Here is an 8,940-nt window from a genome sequence, read left to right as displayed (position 1 = left end):
ATAGCATTTGAAATGTAAATAAAGAAAATAATAAATAAATAAATAAATAAATAAATAAATAATAAAATAATCTCATTGGTCTGCTCAAATGCTATAGTAAAGGAATCAGAGGGCTGGTGGTTTTCTCACTGAAAGCTGAATGTGGATTTCCAGAACCTCCCTAAGAGCCAGGTATAGTAATTATAATCTCAGGGCTTGGGAAGAGGAGGGTGAGGACAGACACTCTGTCCCCCTGGCCAGCTAGCCTGGCCAAAATGTTTAATTATAAGCTCGGTGATAGACCCTATCTCAAAAGCAAGCTAAGAAGCTAGTGGTGTTTGATGGTTGCTGAAGGAGTGCAAGGCAGGTTTCTTAGGATTTAACTCCTGACATGCTGCCTGTGTTCTAGTGGATGGTCCCACACAAATGCACATACCAAGGCACTAAGTAGAGTCAGCGGCTTGCAAAAGGAATATAGGAAGCTAGGAAACAAAAGTGGTGCAAAGTATAGGAGTTGGAGAGAAAGGAGTCAGGGGTAAAATTTAAAAAAAAAAAAGTGTTTTACTTGTATATGAAAATTTCAAATGTAAATAAGTAACTAATTTTTAGAAAGGTAGAAATTTATAGAGGAAGACACAAATATCCATTCTCTGGCCTCTATATAAACACTCATGTACATGTGTATATGCTGCACACAAGCACACCCAGATGTGTGCAGACACACACTTACACTACACACACACATCATTAGAATCCATACATGCTTAGGGTGTTCATCATTTGGTATGGCCACTTTATCTTTAATTCACAATACATTTTCTGGTCCAGAATTTTGTTTCATCGAAGTATCAGTTTAAAAAAGTCAAAAGTTCCTTTAAATATTACCCATGTCTTTAATATAAGTTGTTACTCTGAAGCCTTTAGCTAATGAAAATCTACACATAGTAATTTGAAATCCTACCAAAAAGATCTATGCCAATATATGCAACATATTCCTACAGGTTACCCAAGCTATATTTAATAAAAATGTAAATGCCATAAAGGTTTCTAATAATTCTGCTTAATTAAAATTTCACCCTTGTATAATGAATTATGAGGAAATATTCTCTTATTTCTTCTTACCCACACCAAACTCCATGGCTTTCTCCTCACCCCTACCCCGATCTTACTTATTAATAAATTATTTGTATTTCTGACAAGGTAAATTAAAACCAACATCTTATGTTTTTCTGCCCTCCTTTTCACCCTTAACCTGGACTTGGCAACCCGACAGTTGGAAGTGAGAGGAATGATGTCAACTAGTCTCTGAGCTTTTCAGTCCCTTCCTTTCAATTTCCTCTCGTGCTGCACTCATCTTCAGTTACTTTCCTTGGCGCGTGAGAGAAAGCAGCCAGCAAGATGGGGCAAAGGAGGCTTGCCCAGGGTTGAACCTTCAATCCTTTATAAAGCCAGCACTTGAGCTCCTAAGGTGGGTTTCAGAGCAGCGCAGGGCATTCCAGGGCTGCGTAGCAGATTTTACCGTAATCAGCGCAGGGCAGTCCGGGGCTGCGTAGCAGATTTTACCGTAATCAGGAAAGGTGATACCTCGATGTTGTCTTTGGTTGTTTACGATCTTCTTGGAGTTGATCAGATTTTCCCTTCCCCGGTGGACAGGGATGACTGAAGTGTTGTGTTTCTTAAGTTGCGACATCTGCCTGTGGCAGGTTTAATGCTAACTTGAAGCTCTTCTACAACATTTGTAATTCTCAGGATATTTTAAACAGGCAATTGTAAGAAATAATAAAAAAACAATTCAAGACATGGAAAATTTAACAAAAAAAAAAAATAGAGAAGGTGCTTTTAATCCTATGAACGAGTTCTCACCCACATTGCTCTAAGCAAACTCATGGGATTACACACAAACACAGAGACATACACACACACACACACACACACACACACACACACACAAAGTACAAGAGGGCTAGCTGGGAATTGATTAGGAGTGGAGGACAAGAGAGGGAAATGGTAATTAACATAATATGATACATTGTATACACATTAAAATATCTAGTGAGAAAAATCATGTGCCCTACTTAGGATTACAATTATTGTGATGAAACACATGGCCAAAAGCAGCTTGGGGAAGACAGGGTGTATTTGGCTTACACTTCTACAACACAGTTCATCATCACAGGAAGTCAAACACAGCAACTTGGGAGCAGCAGCTGATGCTCAGACCATGGAGGAGTGCAGCTTACTAGCTTGCTCCCCATGGCTTGCTCAGCCTGCTTTCTTGTAGAATCCAGATCCCCAAGACAGGAATGGCACCATCTACAATGGACTGGGCCCTCCTCAATTAAACACTAAGAAAATGCTCTACTGGCTTGGACTCAGCCTAAATTTGTGGAGGCATTTCCTCAATCACGGTTCCCTCCTCTCAGATGAATATAACTTGTGTCAAGGTGACACAAACCTAAGTAGAATGTTGTACAATTAATTTGTGCTAATAAAGGTAATAAAATGTATGTCTTCTGAGATTATTTGTACACATTTTTACTTCATATAAGTTACTAATCATTTTACCAGCATGCACCTTTATCTAATTTTTCTGGTTTTTTGTTTTTGTTTTGTTTTGTTTTGTTTTTTACCATATTTAATGTCAGAACTGTGCTGCCCCACTGAAAAATCAGGAACATATGAGTTAAAATGTATTTTTATTGAATAAAAGAGTATTAGCATTTTACATAGCTTACTATCCACATTTTTAAATGGGTACCTTAACAAAAATTGCGCTTTAATTTTTCCAGGCCCCAAAATGAAGAAGAGGAAATAACATCTGTGATTTACCATGTGTAATGGCTAGTACTAATTGTCAACTTGACAATATCTGGAATGAACTACAATCCAGAATTGGAGGGCACACCTGTGATACAGATTTTGAGACTGGAAGACAGAAGTTTCTGACCTGGATCTTGGGATGGAGATCTTGAGGATAGTGGCCATGAAAAGCTTAGGCCCAGGCAAGGTAGTACAGGCCTTTAATCCCAGGAGACAGAGGCAAGCAGATCTCTGAGCTCAAAGTCCACACCTTTCATCTGGTCCAATCCTGCTGAAGACCAACATTAGGACATTGGAAGAAGGAAGATTCACTCTTCTCACCTGCTTGCATTTACTTGCCAAGACATCATGTTGGAACTTAACTTCTACAGAAGACCAGCTGAAACAACTAGCCCCACGGGACCGAATGACTACTGGATTTGGATTTCCCATAGACAGCTGCCTATCGTTGGGTTAGTTCGACTACAGACTGTAAGTCATCACGACAGATTCCCTTAATACGTAGAGACATCCCATAAGTTCTGTGTCAATGGAGAACCTTAATACACTGAGTAGCTGCTGTAGGTCACAAACAGTTCATAGGATTTCACATACTGTAGCTCATTTCACTCCACTAATCGTCTCACGAAGATGGTTGCCATTTAATCCAACATCGGAGGCTCAAGGAGTTTACACAGCCTTCCAAAGGTTATACCATCCCTAAATAAGTCATATTTCTAAAATCAAATCAAAGGTCTCCCATATACACCCTGCTTTTTTATGTTCTTTGTTATATGACAAAAGGAATTTGTAAATCTAATTCTTGTTTTAATTAGAATTTTATGTATGGGAATCTGTATTTATATCATTTTTACCCCTCAGTCTTCTCCACAAATCTTCTAATGTCTCCTTACAACTCCCTCTTAAGTTCATAACATCTATTATTTCAAAATCATTATTGCTTCATTATGTAGATAAAGATAATACAGAGTCCATTCAGTGTTACTCATGTGTACATGTGTCTAAGGTTTACCACTTGGGACTGGATAATCTATCAGCAGCTCATCCCTTGTGAAAGTGGATTCCTCTTCTCATCGGTCATGGCCTGTAGGTCTCCATCTAGGGAATGAGTACAGGATTCCTGAACGGCTCCCTGAGGTTTCTCCAGTGCTTCCATCATTTGGTTTTTACATTTCTACATTCCAGTAGTCTTTCTTCACAGATCATATATAAACACACACACACACACACACACACACTCAGGATGCTACTCCATGAACAATTTGACTATAGTGATACTGTCATCTCTCAACACAAACTTGCTGCCCAGAAGTATGAATATGTGGAACCTGTTGTCCTAGCTTGTGTTCCATAATCTGCATCTTTTTATATTGCACATATTTAAGTACTTTTCAGTCAGTATTCTCTTTGTTGCCTAGATGCTGACATCATTACTTCAGAGACATAAATATAAGCTAGAAAGCAATCAGGCTAATTGATACCGACAGTTAGTGCTTCAAAAGGACTGGCTTGTTGCTTTACACATAGAGCACATGAAAGATTCTAGTCTGTTGTCATTTTGTTTAGAGCTATATATGTTGTGGAATAGATTCTTCAGGAACTAAGCAAGTTTCTCACTGGTTGCTAAATGGGGTGGTTGCATTATGGGAAACAATGTTATCATGTAATTTGTACCTATTAGCTTGCCCCTTCTAAAACTTCAGAGCCACTCTTTCTAAAGCTCCAGACTAAACCCACTCTGGCTCTGCTCAGGTCAAAAGTCTTCTTAATCTCTGTGTTATGCTGATCAAACCTCCAACTGCCAGTTCAAATCACTTCCAAAAGGCTAGTTCTATTTGTGATTAATTAAAATTTCTTCCTGATTGCATACAGTTCTTTTAAATGTATAATCCCTTTATTGTGTAGCGAATTGAGAATATGGTCCTAAATTAAAAACAAATATTCATGTGGGCCTCTTGGTATAATGCAAGTCACAAATTTCAGTAAAAAATAAATTTAAATATATAAAACATTTTGATATTTCTTGCATGAGCATCTGAGTGTCATTACCAAGAATTTATAGCTGATGTGTCTATCATTGTATAAGATTTGAATGAGGTGCAAATGTTTTATATCAATACAATGTATATAATTTTACCCAAACATATTTTAGTTTTGAAACAATTCAAGATGACAATATTTTTCCTTTATAGACTAAGAGGTTGAAAACTGTATGAGTTTTCATTTGGGCTGATGCATGATTAAATATAAGATAGTTTTATATGTTAGATTTTATATATTATTTTATTTCAATTGACTACATGATCATGTTTTGTATATGTGGTATACAAAATAGGATTTTTTTTTTTTGTTCTTTTATTCATTTTCTGCCTGCTAAGAAAAGACCTGAGTTGTGTTTGTTGGAGCCCATAACACAGTTCTCGTGTAGGGAAGAAGTTGTGAAACATCTAGCCTTTACAAAATAAGTTTGGTTATTCCCAAAATTAATTGCTGAGAATAATGAATTTGGCAGAAGACCTAAAGTTGAGCACATTTTGAGCCCCTGTATGAAGAATACTGAGGAAAGAGGTGACAAAGAAAATAAACAAAGAAAGACAAGAAGCAAAAATAGATGGGCAAGAGAGTCAAAGAGGGAAAAAGTTCCCAAGGCTAGAAAAAAGGGATATCTACAAAGCTGTTAGGTAAAAGGAGGGTCTCTGCTCCAAGATACATTACTGGTGGTGATGGATCTGAAGGTGCAGAAGGGCAGGGTAAGACCTTCAGGAAGTGCTCAAGTGGGTTACACTCTGGGTGTTGCCATTGTCTGTCTTGAGGGAAAATCCTGTTATGTTGATTTAATCAGGGTGTCACTTACCACTTATCATTTTATACATAAAAAATAATCACCATGAAGCTGAAAGTATGGCTCAGTAGCTAAGAGCACTTGTTCTTTCAGAAGACCCAAGTTCAGTGCCTAGTATCCACATCGGGCAGCTCACAACCACCTAGAACTCCAGATCCAAGGGATCTGATACTTTCTTTGGCTGCACACCATCTGCATACATGGGATGCATATACATATATTCACACATACATAAAATTAAAACATAACTCTAAGGAAATAACTATTAAACTGAGTAGTACTGGAAAGTGTTGTCAATAAGCTATGAAGACATAAAGCCTCGTCTATCATGTATTGCAGACATTTTTCATCAGAACTTGGAGGTCTTTATTTGGAGGCTTGGGTTTCTTCGGGGAAATGGACTTTTTTACTAATCATTTTATTTACTTACATTTCAAACGCTGTCCCCCTTCTCGGTCCACAAACACCCCTCCATTCTATCCCCTCTCCCCTTTGCCTCAAAGAGGGTACTCCCCCACCCCTCCCACTGCTGCCTTACCCCTCTAGCATCCCCCTTTACTGGGGCAACACTTATCCACAGGACCAAGAGCCTCACATCCTATTGATGTCAGATACAGCAGTCCTCTGCTACATATGTAGTGAAATCCATGGACCTACCCATGTATGCTCTTTGGGTGGTGGTTTAGTCCCTAGGAGCTCTGTGGGGTTGTTAGTTCATAGCACCTTTATTCATAATAGCCAGATCTGGAAACAACCCAGGTATCTCTCAACTAAATAGTGGATACAGAAAATGTATCTATATAATGGAATACTATACAGCTATTAAAAATAAGTTCATCATGAATTTTGCAGGCAAATGGACGGAACTGGGAAAAAATGTGAATGAGGTAATCCAGACCCAAAAAGACATGCATGGTTTATACTCACTAAAAGTAGATATTAGCCATAAAGTATAGAATACCCATGATACATCCCACAGACACAAAGAAGTTAAACAAGAAAGAATGCCTAAGCAAGGGATGCTTGCATAACACTTAGAAGGGGAAACAAAATAGTCATAGTAGACAGAATGAGAGGGAAAACTGAAGGAGAGAGAAAAGGGGAAGAAAAATGGAGAGGCAGGATTAGGTACAATGAGAGACAGGAGAGAGGTACAGTTGGCCAGGAGAATGACTGGGAATATGCAGCTGCCTGGCACGAGGAGAGAAGAGAATCTGTAGGAAGTCCCAGATATCCATGATAGTGAAGATTACTAGGAGTCAATGCAAGTGACCTTAGCCAAGATGTCCAACAGTAAGGACATGAAACCTGAAAAGGCTACCTCCTGTAGCCAGACAGGACCTCAGGTGGAAGGAGAGAGACACAAACCTACCCACTAAACTTTCAACCTAAAATTTATCCTGTCTACAAGAAAGGCAGAGATGTAACAGAGACTTAGGCCAACCAATAAATGGCCAAACTTGAATCCCATCCCATGGGCAAATACCAATCCTGACATTATTAATGATATTCTGTTATATTTGCAGGGAGGAGCCTAGCATAACCGTCCTCTGAGAGGTTCTACTCAGCAATGGACTGAAACAGAAGCAAATACCAACAGCCAAACATTTTACCAAGGTCAGGGACACATATGGAAGAGTTGGGGAAAAGACTGAAGGCCCAGAAGCAGATGGCAACCCCAAAGGAAGACTAACAGAGTTAACAAACCTGGACCCCTGGGAGCTCTCAGAATCTGAGCCACCAACCAAAGAACATACAAGGGCTGAAATGAGGTCTCTGAACATGTATGTAGTAGACAGGCAGCTCAATGTTCATATCTGGCCTCAGTGGGAAAGGATGTGCCTAATCTGGCAGAAACTTGATGTGCCAGGGAGGGAGAATACCCGGGGAGGGGGCACCCTCTCAGAGGAGAAGGGGAGGGAGTGGGGAGAAGAAATCAGTATGGGAGAGACTTGGAGGGGGCACAGCATCTGGGATGTAAATAACTAAATAACTAACTAACTAAATAAATAAATAAATAGCATTTTAATATGTGATGTAAAATTTCTGAGATTTTCTTGGCCTCAATTCTCTTTCTTCTCCTTTGTAAGTAAGAAATTACTGAATTTGAGTTTTCCATTTTTAATTCCTCCATGTTCCTTTTTAGTCCTTATCTTTGACTTAGTTCCTAAAATTATACTCCCCACCCCTACTACTTCCAGTGACCAAAGGCTTGAGTAATTCCAGAAAGAGATAAATGTCTGAATTTTTTCAATAAGGTAGAGAAGAAATCCTACTGAATAAACACATTCATTTGACTCATAAAGTTGTCATCAATTTTAAACCATATCCATAAAGCTGAGATTTCCCAGCATCTCCAAGCTGTTCCATATACCTCAACATTATAAAATTTATGTAGCCAACTGCACAAGAAATGTCCTTCTCCAACACAAACACTCGACCATGCTCCCTATCTTTCTTACACTGAGTCACTTGTCATAACACTTCTCATTTATGGGCATCCTCCACATGGAGCTGAATTTAATCAATTAGAAAACTTAGCTAATTTTAGAAAGCAACTCATGTGTAAGGAGACTGATCCAAGTAATTTATTCTCTACCTACATGGCTGTTAAAAGTATGAAATATTGAAATTGGTTTCTGGGCATATAGCTCAATTGGTTGAGTGCTTACCTGTAAAATATAAAATCTGGTGTGGTGATCTTAGAGTTTAGGAGCTGGAGGCAAGCAGGTTGAGTAGGTGAGTTTGAGGATAGTATGGGTAACTTAAGACAGTGTCTAAAACAAACAAAAATCATGAATCCTAGAATTTCAACCTTTCCCCTTTTACAGAACTCACTTTGTTCACTACAAAATACCATCAGCAAATCATAAACTACATGTCCTGCTCTTGATTCTCACTCACTGGAGAGCCTTCCCTCTCAACAATACTCTCCCACACCACTTCAGTCTTACATAATATTTCTCTGCATGTTCAAACTTTCATTATGATCACAGTCTGAACTCATAGTTACAAACAGAGTATCAACTTAGAAATCCAAGCCTGGGAGTGAACTGGAAGTTGAAGGAGGCGCTCCCAGAGAGCTCATCAACCTACCTGACTACCTGCCAGTACTCGCTACTGATGGTCCCTGAAACATCATGCAAGAATCCCAACACAAAGTTCAATTAAAAACTTCAATTACGAGCTGGGTGTGGTGGCTCACACCTTTAATCCCAGCACTCGGGAGGCAGAGGCAGGTGGATTTCTGAGTTCAAGGCCAGCCTGGTCTACAGAGTGAGTTCCAGGACAGCCAAGGC

This window comes from Mus pahari, chromosome 8 (assembly GCF_900095145.1).
Source record: "Mus pahari chromosome 8, PAHARI_EIJ_v1.1, whole genome shotgun sequence".
Lineage (NCBI taxonomy): Eukaryota > Metazoa > Chordata > Mammalia > Rodentia > Muridae > Mus > Mus pahari.
Note: the sequence above shows the minus strand (reverse complement) of the source record.